The sequence below is a fragment of the Chenopodium album genome, chromosome 12 (assembly GCF_948465745.1).
Source record: "Chenopodium album chromosome 12, dcCheAlbu1.1, whole genome shotgun sequence".
NCBI lineage: Eukaryota > Viridiplantae > Streptophyta > Magnoliopsida > Caryophyllales > Amaranthaceae > Chenopodium > Chenopodium album.
Window position 1 is genome coordinate 13,703,495 of NC_137845.1, and position 27,513 is coordinate 13,731,007.

Genomic DNA, 27,513 nt, shown 5'->3' on the forward strand with positions numbered 1-27,513 from the left:
CAAATTGCTGACATTCTTACTAAGCCTTTGAGCAGGGACAAATTTGAAAAGATGCGCATGGAACTTGGTATGATACAATTGAGTTAGAAGACCTCAAGTTTCCCCAAGGTATAAGTCAATTGTGCATGCAATATATGTGTCTTACACAATCTGTATATGTGAAAACATAGTCCTGAGCATTAGAATGTATGGCAATACATATGGGATTGTGGCTGTATGTGAAGAAATCAAATTGCACTTGCTTATCTATATTACTAACAAGCTATGTTGATTTGTTCCAAGTTCCTCCTAATATGTTTATAAGATTTTGTTCTATCTCTTCTTGAATTAATTAGCTAGTCAGTTAAATAACTTCTATCTCCTGAAAAAAAAATCTTATCCTTTTATTTTTGAATTAATCTCTCAAGTTTATCTCTTTAAATTCAAATCTATCTTAAATTAAATACCCTAGTCTTTTCGAATTCAATTCAAGTTTCTGATCAAAAACTTATCTATTTAATCAAAACTCTTGATGTCAAATCACATTAAATGAATCTTCCGTTTTTAATCTGACCAAGTGAAAAGTAATTTCTCTATCCTTCTTCAAACGACACATACCTCATTCAATTCACCTTCTACACTATTCCACCGACCTAATTCACCTCTCAGAATTCACCCCACTATAAAATGAAACCAAACCCTAACCACTGTTCCTCACCACCCTACTCCGTAAAATACACACTTGTCTTCAGTGATTCTTCTCCAGTTCCCATGGAAATCTCACCAAAAATCCAAAATTCACCTCAAAAAGCATCACCCATGGAAGTTGAGACTGAAACCTCAACTCAAGCTATCACTGAAACCCCACAAAACAAGCCCATGGCTCGCAGTGATTCAAAGAAGAGGAAGATAGAGGTTGAAGAGGAATTGGACTACGAGGAACTCGGTGAACCGATTCAGGGGGAAAAATCAAAGTCACCTGCTGTCAAGAGGCTTGAAGCAAGCTCTGATCGATTCATCACTGGTCTCTGCATTAATCTCAAGTGGTGTGAGATGAGTAAGTATACTGAACTTCTTGATATTCTTGAGGCTCAAAATTGGGTTAAGTTGTTTAGCGAATGTTATGACAATGTGATTGCTCATGCTCCGTTAAAAGAATTTTGTGCAAATTTTAAGAATGTGAATGGTGTCTGTACTAGCCGAGTTAAAAATAAGAAAATTAGTTTTGATGCTGATGATTTGGCTGCTGTGTTTGGAACTCCTAATGAGGGGTTTGATGAGTATTTTAAAGGAGAAAATGAATTAAGTGTTGATGATGTTTCTATTGAAAAAATTGTTGAGTCAATTGGGGGTAAAGCTTCCAAAGTGAAAACCAACCATAACCTGTTCTCTCCTATCCAAAAATTGCTTTTTATCTTTGTTCATATGGCCATAATACCAAGAACTCAGCACAGGAACGAGGCTAATCACCTTGATGCTGTGCTCATGTACTGCTTTGAAAACAAAATACAAATAAACTTCCCTTCCCTAATGATCCAGCACCTCTCTCACTGCATCGCCAACCATTTGAAGGTTGGATATGCTAACTTGTTGATCACTCTTCTAGAAAGCTGTGGTGTCTCCATGACAAATTATGAAAGCCTCAAACTAAAAACAAACCATTATGTGCAACCAAAAACCCTTGAGGCCAGAAACCTAACTGTTGTAAATGGAGTAATCCAATTCCTCTCCAAATCTCTCCCAAAAACCAAGCAGGATGAAGGGAGTGTGAAGAAAATGGAGGAAGAGGAGTTGGATAGATGGCTGGAGGAGGAGGACAGTGAGGGTGAGGGAGAAAAGAGGACTAAGGAAGTGCTCATAATGTCTGCAAAGAGTGCCCCTAGTGTTGGAAAAAGGAAGAGTACAAGGTTGGCTTTTAGGCCAAAAGGAAAAGACAAGGCTGAATCTACTGCTGTGGTAGATTTATGTGATAAACAGGGAGAAGGGAGAACTTTGGTTCAGGGGGAACAGGGCCCCTTTGTGCAAGAAACTGGAAGAAGTCAGTCTGTTCCAGCAGGAGAAGGTCTAGAGGTTGCAGGATTTAACTCTGTCAGTGCTGCTTTGGAATTAAAGAATCTCAAGGGTACAGTGCAAAAGCTGGTGGATGCACAACCTGCTCTGGTTCAGAGAATTGAGGCTCTAGAGAAGATGGTGTCAGACTTGGCCAAGGCTTCTACTGAGCTCACAATAGCAGTACAGCAGAGCACCTCCACTATATCTCAAGGGCAGTCAGATCTTTTGAAGAAGCTGGAAGAGCTGGTCATTGAAGAAGTTCCAGCAGAAGATGCAGGAGAAGAGCATCTATCCTCTGCCCCTGAAGCCTAATTCTGTTTCTCTTATGTTTTGGCTATCAAACTTTTTGTTTTTTTGAACTTGGTCTGGATTGAACACTTTGTTTTATTTAGCTTCTTTTGGTCTGTAAACACTTAAAACAGGGTATTTTGCTTTTTGGTTGTTCTGGAGGAACATCAGTTTGTTTATATGGATGTTGCATGCTTGTTTTCTGACTATTTGCATACTATTTCTGCCTATATGTGCTTTGTTCTATGCTTTGGCCACACACCATTATCATGGTGCTGTGTTTAGATATATATATATTTATGTGCATTACTTTTGATGAACGCCAAAAGGGGGAAAAGAAGGCAAACTCAATTGTTGACAAGCTCTCCATCCATCTAAAACTAGAAGGTATAATTTTCATTTCATTCAGTTCCTTGTTAATTTTTAAAGCTAGTTCATTTTTATTTTAAAGTAGTTTTTCCTTTTCTGATTGTCTTTCAATTTTATTCATGAGTTTGCTTAGGTTTGTCATTCATCAAAAAGGGGGAATATTGTTGATCTTAAGTTTTGATGATGACTCAAGGAACCTAAGCAAACCCATAAGGGCTTTAACATTTGTCTATTAGCTTTGATGTATTGACAGGTTTTATATGCAACGATATTCTAGAGTCAGAGTGGAGCATGGAACAAGGTCAAAGGAAGAGCTTTGGATGAGCATAGAAGACAATCAGAAGCCAAGTTCCTTGAGTGAGGAACTGAAGCTCCAGAGTCGAAGCTTCACTGAGTTTCAAGAAGTCTATTGTAACTTTATTATCTATTTTAGACTTCTTGTATATATGTTAAGTACTTTGATTTCTGATAGGATTTTAAGTGGATTTAATTTCAGTTTATAAAGATTTTATTTCCTTGTTTAAAAAGATTCTATTTTCGAAAAATTATCTTTTAAACTATTCTATTGACTTAAAGAATTTCTGTTTTAATTATCCTAATATTTTGGAAAATCTGACTTGGTAAAATCTCCTTTGAAAACTCTTTTTAAACGGATCTTTTACTTGGTCAAGGAGGTTGAGAAATTTAAGGAAGCAGTAAACCACTTCCTCTAATTAATATACTTCAGCTTGTTGCCCAAGCCTCCACGAACTGCACTTCCTAGTTTCATGGGAGTTGTGGTGAAGTGGAAGTCAAGGCAGACGTGGGAGTTTTTCAACTAATTTCCTCTAGTATAAATAGAATTAGTTTTCTATTTTGAAGAGTACACTTGAGCATTACAATCTTAAAAAGCTTTTTGAAAAGAGTCAAAAGCCACTTAAGTCCTTGAGTGTCTTTGTACTTAGCATCTTAGAGTTTTAATTCGAGTTGTATTGGGAAGAGTTTGGGTAAACTCTAGAGTGTGTAGATTGCTTTGAGTAAAGCAAGGAGAAAGAGAGTGATTTGAGAGCTCAACTGATTGAGGGATCAGTTGAGGGGGAACTTAAGTTCGTAAAGGAACTTGAGTTTAGAGTCTTAATTTGTAATAGGTTGTTTGCCCTATTATTATTAAGAATTGAGTTTAAAATCCCTTGTGGTCGTGGTTTTTCTTCTTGATTACGGCCAAGAAGTTTTCCACGTAAAATCTCTCTTGCACTTTAAAGTTTTTGTTTGAGTTTCTTTTAGGACCACGCAAAAATTACCCCAGTTCCTTCACAATACAATTCACCCCCCCTCTTGTATTTTTCATTCGAGTCAACAGAACCAAATCTCCTATCTTCAACGGACTCTTAGACACTCGGCGGTTGTATGCCCTAGTCATCCTTAGTCGATAGATCTCATGTCTAAGCGCCGCTTGCCCCTAGCTTCTGGAAGGAAGTCCAGGGCAGTCTTCATAGCCTCCTAGTTGGCCGATTCATCATATAGAATCACTCGGAGAGTGGGCTCAAACATCTCAACTGGGAGTACTGCTTCGGCACCATAGACCAAAAAGAATGGGGTTTCTCCTGTGGAACTTTTTGCTGTCGTTCGTATGGACCATAACACATTCACCAACTCATTTTCCCATAGGCCGCCTGCTTTTTCAAGCTTGCGCATGATGCCGTTGGAGATCAATTTGTTATAAGCTTCTACCTGGCCGTTGGCCTGTGGTCGGCCAACCGAGGCAAAACATGGGTGATGCCCTGGTCACCTAACCAGCTCTTGAGTTGGGGTGTTTCGAATTGGGGTCCATTGTCGAAGACCATAGACTGTGGCACCCCATAACGAGTAATTATATTCTTCCAAATGAAGGCTGACATGTCCGTCCACTTGATCCCTCAACGGCCTCGGCTTCAACCCACTTTGTGAAATAGTCAACCGCTACTAACAAATACCGCCTTTGACCGGATGCTGGCGTGTATGGCCCCAAGATATCCATTCCCCATTTTACAAAGAGAAGTGGACTACTTATGGCCGACAGACTATTGGCTGGTCGGTGAATCAGGGTTGCAAACCTCTAGCATTTATCACATTTCTTCACCATTTGCATGGCGTCTGCATTCATACTCGGCTAGTAATACCCTGAGTGGGTGGCTTTCTCGGCCAAGGCCCGTCCTCCAACATGCGAACCACAGTGCCCCTAATGGAGATAATCCAGCACATCATACCCTCTTTCTGGGGTTATACATTTCAGATACGGCTTCACAAAAGCTTTTTTGAATAATTCCCCGTTCTTCATCTCGAACCAGGCCGCTCTTTTCTTCATCAGCCAAGTTTCTTTAGGATCGGCCGGGAGCAATCCGTCCCTTAGATAAGAGATGATTCCGTCCATCCAAGTGGAGCTTCTGTCAACGATCTGTACTGGCTCGGCATCAATGCTCCTCTTTTCTTTCACTTCCCAAAACACTGATCTGGGATTATCACATGATGCCGAGGATTCTAACTTAGAGAGAGCGTCCGCTTGATGATTTTCCGAACGGGGGACATGTTGCACAGTAAAATACTTTAGGCCCTTTGCCTCTTCCTTAACCATTTTCAGATACCTCATCATGGTCGGTTCCCTGGCTTCAAAGTCACCATTCACTTGACTTACATCAATTTTAGTTGCCCCGACCGCCTAACACATTCTAAGGCCGACCAGTAAGGCTTCGTACTCGGCCTCGTTGTTGGAGGCTTGGAATTGAAATCTCATTGCATACTCAAACTTATCCTCTTCGGGAGACTGACATATGATCCCAGCGCCGCATCCAGTCGTTTTTGCGCTGCCATCCACATAGACCTTCTAGGTTTGATCCCCTGCCGGCTATAAGTCCGGCCTAGTCATTTCCGCTAAAAAATCAGCAAAGGCTTGCCCCTTGATTGCCTTCTTGGGTTCGAATGTGATATCGAAACCCCTTAGCTTTAGGGCCTATTTGAGCATCCGGCCACTGGCCTCTAAGGTTGCAAACGGCTTCTTTAGCTGCTGGTCCGTATAGACCACAGTTGAATGTGCCTGGAAATACGATCGTAGCTTCTTTGATGCCATATACAATGCTAGACCAAATTTTTCAATGGGGGGGATACCTTAGCTCGGCATTTCGTAGAACATGACTAATGAAATAGACTGGGGTCTAGTGGTCGTCTCTTTCCACAAGGAGGACGACACTTAAGGAATGGTCTGATATTGCAAGATGCATATACAACTTTTCATCATTGAGTGGACTGACGAGCCGAGGCAATGTATGCAAATGGCTTTTCAGCTGGAAGAAGGCTTCCTCAGCTTCCTCTGTCCACTCAAACATTGCTTTTTTCTTAATAATCTGAAAGAAGTATCGACACTTATCCCCTGATCTTGACAAGAATCGGCCGTGTGCGGCTAAACAGCCCGTCAATCTCTGCACTTCCTTGATTGTCCACGGCGACTTCATGTCCAAGTCAGCTTGAATTTTTTTCAGGGTTGGCCTCAATTCCTCGTTGATCGATAAAAAAATCCGAGAAATTTGCTGAACTCAACACCAAAGACACATTTCTTTGGATTTAGCATCATCTTATGCCGCTTGAGTTCGGTAAACGTTTCTCTAAGATCCTTTAGATGGTAGGTCGGCTCTTTTGACTTTAAAATCATGTCATCAATGTATGTTTCCATATTTCGGTCGATCTGATCTCTGAAAACCGTATTCACGAGTCTCTGAAAAGTAGCGGGGGCATTCTTGAGACCGAATGGCATGACCTTATAACAGTACAGTCCCTGCTTGGTCACAAACGCAGCTTTCTCTTGGTCTTTGCAGACACCTAAATGTGTCTCCCCAAAACCAAACCCAGTGATGAATACCTTTTGCGTCGAATCATAATCGAACGAGGTGAAAGTGTGAAAAGTCAAGTGTTGCGGTTGGTTTTTATTAAATTCTTTCTTTCTGTTTTCGAAAAACAACTCTATTTTATGAAAACATCCAATACATTTTAGTTTGGTCCACGACAAGGGTCCAATAATAGTGTAGTTGGATGGGGCTTGCAAAGAGATTTCCAATGATATATTATAAGCCCAATTCCGATGAATAATGAGGAAGTTATGGCCAAAACACTAAACTGGGCCCGGTTTGATCCTTACATGCGGCCCAATGTTAATTATTATTCCTAAAGTTATTAGAATTGATTATAGTCTTCTAGAGTTCTTTAGAAGGTTCTTTTTAATCCTAATAGAATTAGAATTAATAATTATATTTTGATAAGTTTTATTTGGAATAAAATATTATTTTATGAAAAATACGATTTCAGTTTTCATACGGACTTTACAAGTCAATTTTAATTGATAAGCGGACTCCGTGTTTGAAAGCGCGTAGGAATCCAGGCTGTCGCCACACGACAGAGCTTGTCGCCAAACGACAGGTTTGTCGCTACGCGATAAAGTCGGTTTTGCAGCGACAGAGTGGAGTTTTATTCCTTATCAAATTCTACCTATTTCCGGACTGTTTTCTTATAAATAGGGTCCTAAACCTCCGTTTTTCAACAATTCACAATCATAAATTCTCATCTATTTCTCTATGCTCTCATCTCTCTAACTTTTCACAAACAAAATTCCGCATTCACATACATTAGCACTAGACACACCTAGCCGAGTTCGAAGTTGCCTTCGCCCTAGACGTGAAAGGTTATAATTTCTGAGGGTTTGGTCCCAAATCTCTATTTAAATTATTTAATTTAATTGTTTGATTTTATTATTTTCCTTGAAGTTACTAATGCGTGTATTTTGTTATTAGAAAGAGGTACGAGGCATCAAAGTATGTAGTCTTATTGCTCTATTCTTGTAGAAAGCATGTTTATTATTTATTAATTCCTAGCATCATGTTAGGATGTTATTATTGCTTTCTAGTATCATGTTTAGGGTGCTTCCTATGCTTTCTAATATCATATCAATAGCATGTTAGTATCATGTTAGGTTTAAAGCTTTGATCTTTATTGCTTAGTGACATGCTAGGATTTGTTATTAATCTTGTTAGTATCATGCCTAGGATCTTGCTATTAATATTATGCTTTAACATGATTATGATAATTATGATTGTTCTTATGATTATGATTATAATTATGATGATTATTATGTTGCTTGATGTTATATTATTATTGTTATTGCTTGATCACGCCTTTTATGCATGTTTAAAGGGAATTTGTACTTGTAATCACGCTTAATAAGATAATAAATAATCTTGTTTAGGGCTAATATGATTATAATTCAAATGATCACCAATAATAGTTTTGTTTGTGCATTAAATTCAACCAACATAGATAAACAGGTTTAGGGTTAATCTGTTATTTGCATGTTAGTCAGAAAGCGCACATGAATACTAGAAGAATGAAGTAGAGGCCTATTTAGGGCAGGTTCAATCTCTTTTATGTTGGATTTGTACCTTCATCCCCGAACCCTATTTGGTTCAAGACCTTTTGGAGTTGACGATCTCATGGATCGTTAAGGGGTGTAATCTTCACCTTGTGAACGGTTTATAAGTTCCTAAAACTTGTTGGCGACTCTTTTGCTCTCTTTTCTTTCCCTTTGGACGCCACCATGCTTAAGTGTATGATCACAGTGGGGTTCAAGCTTGGGGTTAATGGCTTGAAATATTCCCTACAGTCTTCTTTCCACAATGGGATCTGATGGAATCCGGAGTATGCGTCCATAAAACTCATAAGATCATGTCCGGCCGTAAAGTCGACCAGTCGGTCAATCTTAGGCAAGGGAAAGCTATCCTTCGAACAGGCCATGTTGAGATCAGTGTAGTCTACGCACATTCTCCAGGTTCCATTCGGCTTTTTCACCAACACGACATTAGCTACCCAATCTGTATAGTAGCACTGCCGATGAAACCAGCGTCCAGCAGCTTCCTTACTTCGGCTGCGGCCGCCTAATTCCTTTCTTCCCCATGATTCCGCTTCTTTTGTCGGACGGGCTTAACAAGTGGATTCACAGCTAACTTGTGCACAGCCAGGTCTGGGCTGATACCCGGCATTTCACCTACTTCGAACGCAAATACATCCTTGAATTCTCTCAACAGCTTGATTAGGTTGTCCCCAAGCAAACCCACAGCTATAGTTTCGACCTTGACCGTCCGATCAGGTTGATCGGTGTCGAACACTATATTCTGATGATCGCTGGCCGGTTGGGGTCTTAACTCTTCTGGCTGGCCGATGGTCATTAATTGCTAGGCATGCTCCTTTTTGACCGACTTTCTCTTTTAGCTGACCTGGTATGCTTTAAGCTCTTTGACCACAACGAAGCAGACGACCATGTCCCTTCCTTCCCCCTTCAACCTGAGTCAAACAGGCAGATCTATTTGAACAGTTGGGTGTATGACATTTCCTCCGAACCCAACCAACGGGTGGGAGATTTCTTTCAGAGCATCCTCTGGAAACTTCAAATTTTTCAAACAGGACAAACTAATATTGTCGGACGAGCTGCCCGTATCTATCAGTACCCGTTTGACCTTCAAATTGGTTATCTTCAGAATAAAGACCATTGGGTCATTATGGAGGGCCTTGACCTCTCCTCGATCAGCCTCGCTGACCGTCACCTCTGGGAAAGGTTCAACCTTGACCCCTCGGCATGCATTACCTTCGCAAAATTCCTCGCGTCTTGCTTAATTCCCTTCATGGTTGGACCGCCTGCAGCAAAGCCGCCTGATATGACGGCTACACAACCAGAATCAGTACTTTTTCCATCCTCTTTTTCTTTGTCACTTTGTTTTTTCTTCTTGGACTTGTTGTCTGTCCGGTTGGAGGTGAACTTCGGCTTCATCATATGAATTGAGCATGCCCTTCTCGGCCAGCTTGTCTAGAAATCTCTTCAAATTGTTGCATTCATTCGTATCGTGCCCCACGTCTTTGTGGTAATGGCAATACTTGTTCTTGTTCCGATATTGAGCCGAGCCTCTCAACGGCGTGGGCTTCTCAAACTCAAACTTGTCTTTGATCTCCATCAAAATTGAGTAACAATCCTTGTTGAATTCATACTGGGGTTCGTATATCTTGACCTTCTTTGACTTTGGCTGCTGATCGTCCGCCACCCACACTTCCTTTCTTTTCTTCTTTCTTTTTCCTAGCCGATTCTTGCTGAGAAGATTGCTTCTTCTCAGCTCCCTTGGCCGGTACTTCAGACTTTATGAGGGAACAGAAATCAGCCGCCTCAATATAGGCTTCGGCTTCCCGCAGAACACCTGTGTATGTCCGAACCTTTTTTCTGACCAGGTCAAATTTGAAACCATTATGCCTTAGCCCTGGAAGGAATTCTGAATAAGCCATTTCGTCCGGCAAATTCTGAATTTGGGCCTTTTCCTAGTTAAATCTCTGGACGTACGAACGCAACCCTTCACTTTTTCCTTGGACAGTTGTAGCCAAATCAAGACTGGTCTTCCTTGGGGGAATGTTATAAGAAAAGTTTCCAACAAACAACATACTTAGAGTAGTAAAATAGTTGATGCACCCGGCCGGCAGGCTGTTGAACCAGTCCTGTGCCACACCCTTGAGGGTGGCCGGGAAACATCTACACCAAGTGGCGTCATCAACACATTGCAGATACATCAGGTTTCTGTAAGAAGTGGCGTGCTCCTCTGGGTTACTCGTACCATCATAGGCACCCACAAGTACACTCTTCACCTTTGTAGGATGAGGGGAGCTAAGAATCTCTTGAGAAAACGGAAGTGGCTTGTCGCCAAGATTAAGCAGACGCATTTGCCAATAAATGGGCTAAGGTTGTCCGGCCGGGCCGCCCTGGTTTGGTACCTGGTCAAATGGCTAGCCGAACTGCCCATATTGTCCGAGGGCGTTAGGGTTGTGCGGCAGAAAAGCATTAAAATTCTGAGGGATCTGATGTTGAACTGGTCGAACCGGTTGAAGTGGAATGGGAGTTAGAGTACGAGTAGCTTGACTCCTACTGGTCCTGGCCGTGGTGGTATGCTTGGAAGAGGTATGGTTTGAGAAATCATCTGGCATAGTCGGGGTAGAGGATGTGTCCGAACAAGCGACCCGTTCACGTTGCTTATGCCGGATGTAATCTCTGGCATCCTTCCATAGGCGAGGATGGCTCAGTAACCTCCTTCTGAGGTCGTTTGCCCTGCCACCCAATCGACTGCGTTTTCTCAAGGAGCCGAGACATATCTACCCTTAGCACCCTCGGTGAACGCTCATACCGGCAGTACGGAGTATTTCCACCATCTTCGGCATTAGTCCCTTTGCATGAGCTTTCTTTTGGGTGCCCTCTCCCTCTCTCTTGGGCTGCTGCCTAGAAGAAGAAGGCCGCTTACCCTCAAGCTCCTTACGGAGCTTGTTTAAAGCAAGCTTGAGCGAACCAGCTGTAATAGGTGGATCCTCGGCCTCTTGAAATGAACAGGTTAGAGGATCAATAGAGTGGATTGTTGTAACGATATCTTCGACATGGCCGTCCTGGCTGGGGCCAAGGCCGACACCGGGTGTCTAACCATCTACTGCCATTGCGGACGAGTATCCCCACAGACGGCACCAAATGTTTCAGGGTATTTTGGAATCCCTTGGGATACTGGTCACGCTTCGCTGGCAATGAGACTCGGAAACCTGCAAAAACACGGAACTCCGGTTATCGGAGATCCGCCTCCAACGATCAAGTTAGTGACCGGAAAACGGCGTAAATCTAGAGAGAGAGAGAGAAGTTGGAGCTATTTAGTGCTCTATTTAATGTTATGTCACAAATCCCCCTCTCCCATCATCAATGATTGGGGTATTTATAGAGGTGGGGATTTGTTCCCCTTAGGGTAAGTGACCTAGGATTTAGCGCTCTGATTGGCTGCACAATAAGGGAAGGACACGTGTCCCTTTGGGGGCGCCGTTTTTACGGCATTCTAGGATCTTGGGCCTCCTGATGTAAGGAGGCCTTTTGCCACTCTCTTTATTTCAGGTGCTCCTTTGTTCTTAGTACGTGTCATCTTCCTATAGTGACACATGTCGCCTATTGATTGGGCCACGTGTCACCACGGGATTAAACCACGCACTTGGGGTATTTTTTACCCTAAAATGTATGTAATATATTAATTACAAATACTGGAATTTCTATGAAATTGAATTAGTTTGTATTTGTAGACATAAATAGTTTCCCCCTTTTGGTTGTTCTGTATACGTCTGCTTTGACCCGAGTGAGCGTTCTGATGAGAGTTCTGTTAAGGTATGCCGTAAAAAAATGTATTCTAGATTTTGTATTTTACGCCAAGTTAAGAAAACGTTCGGTATTTCCGTTCATTTTTCAAAATCCTTCAATTAGTACAGGCAAGAAATAGGCCAATTCAGCCGCCTTTTGTACCATTTCTCGTGGAGTCAAATTCTCATCAGTACGAGTTAAAAGAATGGCTCCTTGTCCTCTGATTTCCTGATAAAGAACACGGCGAGTCTAAATACCCTCTTTAAGTTCTATTCTAATAGACTGAATATCTTTTATAAGATATCGGAAAAAGATGCGACGATTTTTTCTAGGGAATCCCCAGCAAAAAATACAGACTATTCCCTTTTTTCTATCGAATCGATCATAACCACTACCCACATTCCACGAAATGCACACCACAAATATGAGCTAATAAAGAGGTCGGCAATCCCATAGAAAGACATCACGATCCCTTGTGGAAAAAAAGAATTTGCTGGGGAGGAAATAAAGATATCAAATTCTTACAAAGATAGCTGGAAATTCCAACCAACAAGAATCCTAATGAACCAAAAAAAAAGGATAAAGGCCCAACAGAAATTACTTATTTCTCAATAAGTTCTACCCATATATTTTCTGATCGCCAATTCATACTAGATTCGGTTACATTTAATTTGAATTGAAAGAATACCCCAAATGAATTGTACTTTCCTTACTCTGTCTTGTTTCCGATGTAACCCTCATCAGCTAGTCCTATTTTGATGTCAGAGGTGTTTCACTTTTATTTCTTTCTATTTTTTCTTTAAGTTCGATCAAAATAATAACATCTAACCCTAATATTGTATTGTCATTTTTCCGTTTACATCGCATACATAAGAGCTCGTTCATTTATGTGCGAAAGAAATCATGTGTTACACCATTCCGCTAAACATATATCTGTATTATAATTCAAGTCTAAGTTTTTAAAAATGAGATTTTGACGAGACGATCTAAACAATTTTATTTTTTTGAACATGAAGAAATAAAGAAGCCATTGCAATCGCTAGAAATACTAGGCCTACTAAAGGCACGAAAATTGAGGGAAAGTTCATAGTTGTCATGGATCGGGTACCTCAATTTACGATATTGTAGTTGTACCTGTTTGTTATATTTTTGTTGTTATTATCTTATTATATTAAAATTAATTAATTAAAATTCTATAGAATGAATATGGTATAGAATAAGTACAAGAAATGTATAACTAAAAAAGCAATTCGATTTCTACGTATAATATATGATAATCGCGTTTACTTTCTCTTTTTTTCATACTTTTGCTTTTACTAATTCAAGAAAATCGAAAAATAGAGGATTTATTATAAATTCAATTTCCAAAGCAGTCGTTAGAGTCCGATCCAAGAGGTATTTTAAATAAAGACTCCCCGACGAAAGATACAAACAAAAAGTTTTTTTTATTGGAATCTAAAGGAAATAAGCATGGAGGTTTTTGGTTCGTGACATCCTAATTTTGGAATAAAAAAACTTTTTGACACAAATATAAAAATTGCCCTTAATCCTCGCCTTTATTTTGATTCAAAGGAAAAAAAAAGCATGCGGCTGAAATAACTCACTTAGAACACCTTTTAAAAGATTACGTGGTACGATTGGATCGAATAAACCCTTGTGGAATAAAAATTCGGATGCTTGTGACCCTTCAGGTACTGTCTTATTCAATGTTTGCTCAATTACTCTTTTACCCGCAAATGCAATGTAGGCGTTCGGTTCAGCAATAATGATATCCTCCAACATACCAAAGCTGGCAGTCACTCCACCAGTAGTAGGAGATGTAAGGATTGATACATAAAATAACTTTTTATTTGATTGATAATCATATAAAACCGATGAGATTTTTGCCATTTGCATTAAGCTCAAGCTTCCTTCTTGCATGCGTGCCCCCCGGAAGCACATACTATAATAAGGGGGATTAATTTATTGGCAGCATACTCAATCAATCGGGTGATCTTTTCCCCTACTATGGATCCCATACTGCCTCCCATAAACTGAAAATCCATAACATCAATTGCTACAGGAACACCGTTTAGTTGACCTATACCTATTTGAACAGCTTCAGTTAAACCTGTCTTTATTTAATAAGAATCAATACGATCTTTATAAGCTTCCTCCTTCGAATGAAATTTGATAGGATCTATAAAGACCATACCTTCATCCATAGGATTCCAAGTACCAAGATCAATCAGAAGTTCGATTCTATCTGAACTACTCATTTTCAAATGATATCTACATTGTTCACAAATACCCATTTTTGATTTAAGTAATTTCTTATAATTTAATGCATAACAATTTTCGCATTGAACCACAAATGTTTATATTTTTGAGTTACATCAAGATTAGTAGAATTTTCGATTTTAGGGAAATTACTGTCGTTCGTGATAATTCTTTTACTGAAACTTTCGCAGGTATTTCCACTTTCATTAAAAATGTAACTCAAAATGTAACTACCACTGTAATTGTCACTATCACTTAGGATGGAACTGCCACTACGGATTTGAGGATGAAGATAATTGTCAATGTAATTATTAATGTGATTATTCCAACTATCTTCAGTGTAATCCATGGAATGATCATTATAAGTATCGCCACTCTTAGATCTAGAGTTCAGATAACTTGAATTCCAATAATTCGAAAAGGAACTTTGCAGTTCATTCAGAAAAGACGATCGTTGTCAATCTCAAAAATTTGACTTTCAATATCGAAGTATAGGGAATAACCGTCCCCTTTACTATCTATAAGTAAAAAAAGAGTATCAGAGATGAAAATGCGAATTTCCATAACACAAACTAAATGATCAACATTACTATAACTAGAACTGTCACTATTTCTCCAACTATGAATGTTTTTTTTCCGTATCATTTAGACTTGGATCTTCCGTTGTACTGGTATTTCAGTAGGACCAAGACTGTCTATTGATTTACTTAATCCACACCCATATCTGTGTTCTAACTCTTTTTTAGACAAGATTGAATTGAACCAACCCTTTTCATAGAGTTTTCTTGCCCCCCATTCGCATGAAAAAAAATCAATGAATAGTCATTATTTGATGAAAAAAATTGAACATTTCTTGTCAGAATAAGCATCTAGATACAACCGCTCAAATTATTAACTAAATATTAATGAAGTATTATATTGAAAGAAAGAATTTTCTTCTTAGAAGAGAAAATTCACGCGTAAGAGAATGTTTAAAAACTTCGATTTCAGAATTGGAATCGGGTTGGTATATTTTTTATTTAAAAAATCGAGTTCGAGCAGAGTTGTTTCTGTTGATTGTATAAGGAAAAGAAAAAAAGTTTACTTATTTTACGCTTTGATAGGGAAGGTATATGTATAAAATCGAAAAGTCTATTTAACAATGTTTCCAATGAAATTTCTTTTCAAATTCAAACCCAGGCTTGGCTCCAAATCAAATTATACTAAACAAATCTAAGTAGGGTGTTTCTAAATCCATTTCTTCCATTCAATTGCAGTTGATTGGTTTTAACTAACAATCAAATATTACTAATTTATTAAACTATATAGTTTAATAAATTAGTAATATTCATTACTATATATTTAGTAGGTCTATACGGACTCGAACCGTAGACCTTCTCGGTAAAACCGATCAAACTTTGTATTCTCAGAATGATTTGAATTATTTCAAAAACCCAACATGCATTTTTTTGCATTGGGCTTTTTCATTAACTGATATAAATATCAGCTAGTCTACCATATTTTTCTTGTTAGAAAGAAAATGGTTCCGTGTGCTCAGATTCATTATTCATTTGAACTTTGATTCAAAAGCACTACCAAAGTGTTTCAAAGAAGAGTTATCTTGACGTAGGTCTGCCTTTGGCCTACATGAATTTGAAAATTTAATGGAGTCTCTATCGTTTCGCTTAAAGAATCCAATATGAAACTTCATACACCTTAAAGTTCATAGGACGAAAAGAGATTTTTTTAGGCCCTTATACTCATTATGCCTAGCATTGAATAGGTTGGGTATTCACCGTATCAATATGTCAAATCAATAATGGGTTCTATTTGGTAACTAAATAGACACTTGAATTGGACCGAACTAGAATTTATTGTCAGGCTATTGTTCTCTTGTTTTGTTTCCTCAAAGCCTAGAGTAAGACATCGATTTTTCAAAAAGATGCATTCTTTTGATTGCATGATGGACTTCCTTGAAAAAAATTGGCACGCGTGTAAACGAGGTGCTCTACCTACCTGAGCTATAGCCCTTGTGTTTATGCTCCATATTTTAGTATGTAGATAATTTCTTGTCAAGAGAAATATTCTCCGATATACCATCATAGCTCTTTGATCCATTTGATTTCTATTGCTTATAAGCAGTATTCGGTTTATAATCAACTATGGAATGGTTATATTTAGTCCTCTTTGTAATGATATAAGGCCTACTTAACTCAGCGGTTAGAGTGTTGCTTCCATATAGTGGGAGTCATCAGTTCAAATCCAATAGTAGGTAAAACTTATTAGATACAAAGTCAGAGTCGAGGGTATTTAATAAGTTTCTCTACTTACCCTTTGGATTATTAATTAAGACTATTAAATAGATTCTCTTTTTCTTTTTATTTTGTTGATTCAATCAACAAAATAAAAAGAAAAAGATATCTTCTATATATTTAGATTCTATATATAGAAAGAGCGTACAAACAGAACTTCTTTTGATTATGATTATTTGGACGCACGCACCGATTGGTTACGAAGAAATCGAATTGCTAGCCTCTACTCGTGTCCTAGCTCGTCTCAAAGCTAAATTTGCTTCAATTACTTGTCTCTTTCCTTCCGCTTTCCTCAAGTTAACTTTTGCTATTTCAAGAGTTTTATGAGCTTCTTGTGCATCAATGTCACTACCCCTCTTAGCATCATTTACTAAAATCGTAATCTCATTATTGCCTATTCTAGCAAAACCACCCATCAAAGCCATTGTTAATCATTGGTCGTTAAGACGTATTCTTAAAATTCCTATATCTACCGCTGTGGCAGTAGGGGCATGGTTTGGTAATACACCAATTTGGCCACTATTAGTAGATAAAATGATTTCTTTTACTTCTGAATTCCAAACACTTCGATTAGGAGTCAGTACACAAAGATTTAAAGTCATTTCTTTAATTTGCTCTCCGTTTCTAAGTTCATAGCTTTCGCGGTAGCTTCATCGATGTTACCTACCAAATAAAAAGCCTGCTCAAGAAGACCATCTAATTCTCCGGAAAAGATCAATTGAAACCCACTAATTGTTTCTGTTAGACCAACATATTTTCCTGGAGAGCCCGTAAATACTTCTACTACGAAAAAAGGTTGTGATAAGAAACGCTCAATTTTTCGTGCTCTTGCTACAGTTAAACGAAGTTCTTCAGATAATTCGCCCAATCCAAGGATAGCTATAATGTCCTGAAGTTCTTTGTAACGCTGTAAGGTTTCCTTAACTTTTTGCGCAATTTCATAATGTTCCTCGCCAACAATTCTAGGTTGGAGCGTAGTTGATGTTGAATCTAGGGGATCCAGCACTAGATATATCCCTTTAGCGAGAAATCCCCTTGATAGTACGGTAGTAGCATCTAAATTTGCAAATGTCGTGGCAGGAGCGGGATCGGTCAAATCGTCCGCAGGTACATAAACTGCTTGAACTGAAGTTATGGAACCTTCTTTTGTAAAAGTAATTATTTCCTGTAACGTACCCATTCCGGTACTAAGGGTAGGTTGATAGCCTACAGTGGAAGGCATTCTACCTAATAAGGCAGATACTTCAGATCTCGCTTGGACGAAACGGAAGATATTGTCTATAAATAGAAGTATGTCTTGTTCATTAACATCTCGAAAATATTCCTCCATAGTTAGGGCAGTCAACCCAACTCTCATACACGCCCCTGGCGGTTCATTCATTTTCCCGTAGACTAAAGCCACCTTTGACTCTACAATATTTTGTTCATTGATAACGCCAGATTCTTTCATTTCCGTGTAAAGATCATTTCCTTCACGAGTACGTTCACCTACTCCGCCAAATAAGGATACACCCCCCTGCGCTTTTGCAATATTGTTAATCAATTCCATAAATAGTCCGATTTTTCCCCACTCCCGCTCCCCTAAATAGTCCGATTTTTCCTCCACGACGATAGAGGGCTGAAAGATCTACCACTTTAATTCCTGTTTCAAAAATAGATAATTTTGTATCTAACTAGGTAGAGGCGGGCGCAGATCTATGAATAGGAGATGTTGTGCGAGTATCAATTAGACCCAAATTATCAACAGGCTCTCCAAGCACGTTAAAAATGCGACCGAGAGTCACTCCCCTGACTGGAACGCTTAAAGGAGCTCCTGTGTCAATAACTTCCTGAAGGAGTTATGTCTTCGATAAGTGCAATTACTAGATATATCAAGGATCACTATTATGGAGATAATAAGTTCATTCTTTTGGGTCGTCATTATCTGTTGCTAGACTATGATCAATGATCTTTGCGCTATTCAAATAGTCCAAAGCCCGCTAGAATGGATCCTATGAGGTCACACAACAAGGGTATTGGGTTAAGCAAGTTAGAGGCCCATTTATAGGCCTCATGAGCAAGTTACTAATCATGAATTGGATTGGGCTAGCATAGTTAGATTAGAGTTAGGATTTTGGGCTTGACATGGACTCTTATTTAGAGATGTGATCTATAAATAAGATCCATGCCTAGGGTTGAATTAATTAAGTCATAATCAACTTACAGTAGATTGTGAAACAAGGCAACCAATCCCAAAACCCTCACTTTCTCTCTCTCTAACTCACGGCTCTCTCTCTCTCCTCCCCTAGATCGTACGGCCAGCCACCCTTGGTGGCGCGTGTGGTGGTTCGTGGTTGGTTCGTTGCTTTCTCTTCTCCATAGAAGGTCAATTTAAGGGTTCAATTGCAACTAACTAGCATTAGTAGAGGTCTTAATCCGTGCCCGTGGATCAAGTAGAGGAATCACGTTTGAGGTTCTTTGTGTCCCTTGTTCTTGCTCGATCATACGTGGAATCACGCTACAAAGGTATTAATTCTTATTCTTTATGTGTTATGCATGATCTTGGGATTAGGTGCTTTATGAATATGATTCATGTTTTCCGCAATTAGTATCTATAAACTCCTACACTTCCATCCCTCGTGTTAGACCATCTATAGTACTCATAGCTACAGCCCTAACTCGATTATTTCCTAATAATTGTTGTACCTCACAAGTAACATTAATTGGTTCACCAGTAGTATCTCGACCTTTAACTACTAGAGCATTGTAAATATTGGGCATCTTGCCTTGAGGAAAAGCTACGTCCAGTACCAGACCAATAATTTGAGCGAAACGCCCTAGGTTTTTTTTTTCAAGTGTGGAAACCCCAGGACTAGAAATAGTAGGATTGATTATCATAATACAAAATATGTTGAAATTTTTTGCGAAAATGAAAATTATCGAATCCAAAAAAAAATGTCCGAAAGCAAGCTGATCGATTAATTAAAAAAGAAATTGGAGTTAACAATCCGTTTTGCCGGTACCAACAAAAGGACTACGATTCAATTACTTACTTTACGTTTTTGAATTATTGTATTCAATTCAATAACAATCCTAAGAAAGTCTTTTATTTGCCTATCATTATAGACAATCCTTTCTGTATTATCTATGGAAATCGAACCCGAACTCTAAAAGTATATTTTTTATGATTCCTTATTTGTATCGCACTGGGACTTAATTTGGATTTAGTAGATAGATTTATATCTAGTCTATTCTTTTACCCTTTCATGATGGAATTCTGCCTATTTTCACATCTAGGATATACATATACAACATATACCACTGTCAAGAGTCAATTTTGAATTTTTTAGTTCTTTCAATTCAAATGGGGATACGAAATTAGAAACTTGAAAAACAACGGTTACGATTGGGTAATTTGGGTTGCTCCATACATATGAAAGAGTATACAATAATGATGTATTTGACAAATCAAATACATGGTCTATTAACGAACTGTTTTGATTAGTTGATAATATTAATTGAGAATTTTATGAAAGATTCCTATAAAAGGTTTCATTAGGGCCTAATTTATGTCGAATAGACCTTGTTGCTTTGTTCTAAAAATTAAAAACTGAAGTTGTATGGAGGGATTTATGTCACCACAAACAGAGACTAAAGCAAGCGTTGAATTTAAAGCTGGTGTTAAAGATTACAAATTGACTTATTATACCCCTGAGTATGAAACCCAAGATACTGATATCTTGGCAGCATTCCGAGTAAGTCCTCAACTGGGAGTTCCACCCGAAGAAGGGGGGTTGCAGTAGCTGCTGAATCTTCTACTGGTACATGAACAACTGTATGGACCGACGGACTTACCAGTCTCGATCGTTACAAAGGACGATGCTACCACATCGAGCCTGTTGCTGGAGAAGAAAATCAATATATTTGTTATGTAGCATATCTCTTAGACCTTTTTGAAGAAGGTTCTGTTACTGACATGTTTACTTCCATTGTGGGTAACGTATTTGGGTTCAAAGCTCTACGTGCTCTACATTTGGAGGATTTACGAATCCCTGTTGCTTATATAAAACTTTCCAAGGCCCGCTTCACGGTATCCAAGTTAAGAAAGATAAATTGAACAAGTACGGCCACGCCCTTATTGGGATGCACTATTAAACCAAAATTGGGGTTATCCGCTAAAAACTATGGTCGATCATGTTATGAATGTCTTCGTGGTGGACTTGATTTTACCAAATATGATGAAAACGTGAACTCCCAGCTGTTTATGCGTTAGAGAGACCGTTTCCTATTTTGTGCCGAAGCTATTTATAAAGCACAAGCCGAAACAGGCGAAATCAAAGGTCATTACTTGAATGCTACTACGGCTACATGTGAAGAAATGATAAAAAGGGTTGTATTCGGAGAATTGGGAGCTCCTATCGTAATGCATGACTACTTAACAGCGGGATTCACTGTAAATACTAGCTTTGCTCATTATTGTCGAGATAATGGTCTACTTCTTCACATCCACCGTGCAATGCACGCAGTTATTGATAGACAAAAGAATCATGGTATGCACTTCCATGTACTAGCTAAAGCATTACGTCCGTCTGTCTGGTGGAGATCATATTCATTCTGGTACCGTAATAGGTAAGCTTGAAGGAGAAAGAGATATTACTTTAGGCTTTGTTGATTTACTACGTGATGATTATACTGAAAAAGACCGAAATCGTGGTATTTATTTTACTCAATCTTGGGTTTCCACACCGGGTGTTCTGCCCGTTGCTTTGGGAGGTATTCACATTTGGCATATGCTTGTGCTAACCAAGATCTTTAGGGATGATTCTGTACTATAGTTTGGTGGAGGAACTTTAGGATACCCTTGGGGGAATGCTCCGGGTGCTGTAGCGAATCGAGTGTTTGAGGGTGAATTCTAAAATCGTTCCATTGCACACATCCAATATAAAATATGGGTTATGAGTTTAATTTATCATTTAATATTGTCATCAAATACAATTTTATTTTCAAAATTTATGTATGTGGTTATGCAATTTTTTCCCGTCTTTTGTATCGATATATATTAATTGGTGTGAGAGTGTTGGGCACTTGGGGTGTCGTTTAAAGTACCTCGAAGGTACGCTCCTAAAGTTACTATCTTTAATGACAAAGACTCTGATTTTGATAAGAATTACTTGTAAATAATTTTACTAGAAATAGTAGAAAAATGAAATGAACTAGAGAGAGATATTGTACATTCAACTCATGTACAAACATAATTATAAGAACAAATACTCAAGCTGCACAATAAACTAGACATAATGATAGAAGAAAATAGAATTACCTCCATCATTGTTGCTACATAATCAGAAAAAGTTAACAGGTTTAATTTAAATGCATGCAAGATATATGACAAAAGCTAATGAACACCTTCGAGGTATTGAATAAGATAACTAAAAGTAGAAATATTAAGTTAATAATAAAAATAAATTACACCAATTGACGCATGATTTTGACATGCTTATCTAACGCACTGAGGGCATTTGATAGCGAGATCCAAGATATATTACGAGTATAAACTAATCTAGACTACTACTAGAGGCAACTCTAAAAGCTAAGACTAAAAAAATGGCTAGAAGCAGTTCGATTATTTCTATGTGTTGATGATGTCCTTTTTGGTTGTTGCTAGAATGCTAGTATGGGCCTGTTCTTTTCAGATTATTTTCAGTTCAGTTCAGTTCTTAATTTCCTTCTCTCATAAAATATTCAGTTCAGCCAATCAGAACAGGTCCTAACTCCACCAAACTGTCTGTTAGCGCTAGCTCTTTTTGATCATATGTTGATTACAAATTTTTACCTACACCCCACGGCAGGGAACACTACTTGCACCCCCAACCCTCCGCGCGTGCCCCGCCCCCGCCCTTTTTCATTTATGAATTTCCTGCAAATTTTTATAACATGTTCATTTCTGTATTGGTAAATGTTCATTTATGTATCATTAGATGTTCATTTTTATAATAGGAGTTATTTGTTCAAATTAATGTATTTTTTGAGTTGAATTTCAAGAATTTTCTATAAATAAAAAATGAGAGCAGATTTATTTATAAGAATTGTTGCGTTTAAATCATTTTTATAATAAGAAGTATTGCATCATCCAATGTTCATTTTTGTTTATTCGTGTTTCAACAAATGTTCATTTTTATATCATCACATGTTCATTTCAAGAGCTATGTGTAAGTTTCCTAGAAAGATGTATGCAAATACATATGTATTAGAATTCTAATTATTTAAATAAAACAATGTTAAAAAATAATTGCCACTATAATGAATTTAATTTGATTACAATAATAATGCATTTTTATACGGCTATAATATTACATGTAATTGTTTTATAAACATGAAAGTGTATCAAATGTACATATGTGTCTTGTTAATTAAATGAATATTATTTGTTATATTTGGTATAATAAAGTGTATATCTATCATCCTTGTTGCACTTCTAATCATATATTTGTGTGTTTTCATGAAAAATATAATTTGAGCGCAATATATATGTTGCCTTTAACTTCCTCACTTGATTATCCTATACAATAAGAGATCTATAAAGTTTTTCAAAAAAAAAAAAATTAATAATAACAACACATTCCAAACAAAAGTACGTGACATCTAAGGATTCAAAATTGAACATTTACACATGAATAACAATTAAGAATACAGAATTGAACACACTATAAAGATATAAAAATCTTTCAATGTGAGAATGAAAATGTATAAAATCTAAATGAACATATATTAAATTCTAAATGAACATTTATTAATATAAAAAAGAACATATGTCAAAATCCAAATGCATATATATTAATAGTAAATGACAATTAATAATAATTCAATATATCAAAATACAACTTAATATGGATTGATATTATATATGGATGAATACCATAAGAATATATTATACTAGAGAAGCCCGTGCGATGCACGTTTGTTTGAATTTTTTAAAATATTTTTTTTTTTTTTTGTATTTATGTGCTAAAATTTGTTATAGATAAAATTCCTAATATCAAAAGATAATATTTTATATTTAATTAATTTAAACTTAAAAATATCATTCGCCAATTTTGCTTGCGTGACATTTGAATTAAATAATTCTAAAAGAATTTAATACTCTTATTTAATTGGCTACACCTAAAATTTACAATCTTACATGGCGCGCTAAAAAAATTAAATTCTACGTGGCTCTCTAAAACCTCGGGAAAAAAATTCCCCTATATATATATATATATATATAAGGTCTATGATGAATGAACAATATACGGAGTATTATTTATTTTTGAACATTTTTTAACTTGTGAATGAACAATTGAACATGCATTAATATATACGCGAATATACACATATCCAAATGAACATCTATATATGTATCAAACTCAAATAAACATATATCAATATTAAAGTTAAAATGTATATACGTAATATTATATTCAAATGACGCTCATGAGCATATATTAATTTAATATGAAGTTAACTATGTATTATTATATTTTATGTGGATATCTTCAATATGAGAATGAACATGTACGTATTTAAAATCAAATAATGAACATTTGTTTAAATACTAGTAAACATTCATTAATACGTGAATGATATAAACAAACTAGGGTAAGTAGATCTAAGGTAATAATATTATTGATCATGTACTAATATCATAATGAACATTTATCGAAAAGTCATTTTCAATATAAACTAATTTAAATCTTAGTAATTCTACGAAAACTCAAATAATCCAGGAAATTAGCACAATTATACTCTATACTCAATATTCAATGGCGACAATTTCATAATCCCTTACTCCCTCCATCCCATAATAGTTGATAATATGTTTTCAAAATTAGTAATTACAATTTGAATATTAGTCCTTCTACAAATGAACATGAAGTTCATCAAAAATGAACATTTACGACAAATTAAATTTACTTGTTAAAAATTAACCGAACAACAAGCTAATTCACAATAAACAAGTTCCTGCTAATTGATGTTACAGTTCCTGCTATCCAATATTCAAACTTATCACAATTAAGACTCTAGTTGTTAGTTTGAATATTAAAAAAAAAATGATTTTGTACAAAAAAACACACAAAATTACCTCCAAATAACTAATCAATTGACTACTGTAGCAACAATAGCAGAATTTCTATATTAAAAAACTAAAATCAATCATATAACCTCAAAAAATCTAAATCATAAAAGCACCTATTTTGTAATAAATTGCATCAAATTCATCACAATCATCAAAGAATAATAAATCAAATGCAGATAAAAAATTCAATCGCAAAAAAAAAAAAAAAAAAAAAAAAAAGAAAAAAGAAGAAAAAACTTTGTACTTTTTTCTTTCAAAAAGGGAACAAATCAACTTATAATTTGATTTTACGTTGTTCTTTTGGAGAAATTTCTTGCAATTGTGTGATTTCATCTCTTATATTAGAAAATTGTGCTTGATTTTTGTAGAGAATTTCAAGTTTTTTTGTGAATGTTTTTGTAAATTTTGGAGGTTTTGATGAGAGAGAAAATAGAGAGAGTAATATGGTTTAGGAGAGAGAAAATACTTCTAATTTTATTTTTTGGGTAGCTTAGGATGTTACTGTACTCGTTTTTTGTGCTTTAGTGGGAAAGTGAGTAGTGGGGGTGTAGGTAGTAGTCGTAATACTAATGTACTACATGCACTAGGGTGTAGGTATATACAACTATCTGTTGATAAGGGACGTAATCGGGCTTCTTAGTTATGTGTTCTAGCGGCTTAATGGGATTCCTCCTTTCTATAGTATGGGCTGGCCCAATTTAAAAACTAAAAAAAAAATAAATAAATAAATAAGAGTGTAATTAATGCCTTGTTTGTTTGTTTTTTTTTTTTTTTTTAAAGAAAAAAGCAATTTATTAGAATATTAACTATTAGACATGCATACAAAATTGTAAATATTTGTTGCTAACTAATGTCGAGGTTGTAGTTAGAATTACATGAAACTGCAAGTTATCTTAACAAATCTTTTCCCCCTCAATAACAACATCTACAAGATACTACTCTCTCTACCCCTATTTGTTTGCCCAATAATTTTTTGAGTTAAATTTTACTAGACATTATATTTAATTTACACACACTCAAAAAAAAAAAAAAAAAAAAAAAAAAAAAAAAAAAAAACAAGAATATATTCATATGGGATTTTGTTGGATTCGTGTTTTGTGTATATGGATTTTGAAGATAATTACATTTTAAGATATATCTTTAAGATCTGGAAAAATTAGATGGAATAAACAAATGATGACATACAACTATACGAGTATGCATCTTGTATTCCCTTTGTTTCGTAATAATTGCAACACTTTTATTTTATACAGAGTATATATTTCATAATAATTGAACGCTTTCTTATTTGGTAAGGACTCATTACTATTTTATTATTTCTCTATCCTCCAGTCCTACCAACCCTACTTGCACTAATTTTTTTCTCTCTTAACAATTAGATGTATCTTCACTAACTATACTTTATACTCCGTATTATAATATGCACATTGTGGTCCCCACCCTATAGTTTTCCTACAACTCTGTGGAACACTTAGTGTTGAGATAATCACGAAATGGAGGTAATGTAATTTAAATCCTCCCTCTATTTTGTACACCCTCCATTTTTTAAGTGTCCATGGGGGATTTTGATACTATTCATTAAACAACTTAGACCAATGTTTGTGAATCATAAATAAGAAACAATATAATCTTGTGGGTATTTGTTGGAATCGTCTCCATGAATATATTCAATTGTTATAATTTATAGTTGATGATAATTAAATATATTATTGGTTAAGTTTTGCATCGACATGCATGAAATGTCACCATGGGGCACTTTAAAAAATGGAGGGATTAATAATTGCAGCGCTTTCCTTTTATGTTTGTTTCATAATAATTGCAGCACTTTCTTTTTATGTTCGTTTCATAATAATTGCAACATTTTCTTATTTGGTAAAGACCCGCTTTTATTTTTATTAATTATCTCTCCTACTAACTCCACTTTCACAAATATTTTATTATTTATCTCTCCTACTAACCTCACTTAGGGCTTGTTCTGATTGACTGAAATGAGCTGAAGTGAACTAAACTTATTAGAGTTGAACTGAAGTGAACTGAACTTCATCTATGCACCATTAATGATGGTTTATTTCGCACCAAAAAAAAATGATGGTTTATTTAGGAGGAAAGTCTTCAATGATGATTTATTGATGAAAAAAAAAACATAAATTATGGTTTTACTATATAGGAGGAAAATCATCTAGAGGATTAAAATAATGATGGTTTATTGAGGAGGAAAACCATTAAAAAGGTTATTTTGTAGGAACTTGATAAAACAATATTTTTGTTTGAGGGGAGGAAATCTAAATTTTTTCATAAATATTGTCTCTTTTATTATCGTGTTATGTTATTTATTATTATATATTGTGTTTGAGGGTGAATTCCAAAATCGTTCCATTGCACACATCCGTTGTAACATAATGGGTTATGAGTTTAATTTCTCATTTAATATTGTCATCAAATACAATTTTCAAAATTTATGTATGAGGTTATGCAATTTTTTCCCGTCTTTTGTATCGGTATATATTAATTGGTGTGAGAGTGTTAGGCACTTGGGGTGTCGTTTAGAGTACTACGCCCCTAAAGTTACTATCTTTAACAACAAAGACTCTAATTTTGATAAGAATTACTTGTAAACAGTTTTGCTAGAAATGGTAGAAAAATGAAATGAACTAGAGAGAGATATTGTACATTCAACTCATGTACAAACATAATTATTAGAACAGATATTCAAGCTGCACAATAACTAGACATAATGATAGAAGAAAATAGAATTACCTCCATCATTGTTGCTACATAATCAGAAAAAAGTTAACAGGTTTAATTTTAATGCATACAAGATATATGACAAAAGCTAATGAACATCTTCGGGACATTGAATAAGATAACTAAAAGTAGAAATATTAAATTAATAATAAAAATTAATTACACCAATTGACATATGATTTTGACATGCTTATCTAACGCCCTGAGGGCATTTGTTAGCGAGATCCAAAATATATTACGAGTATAAACTA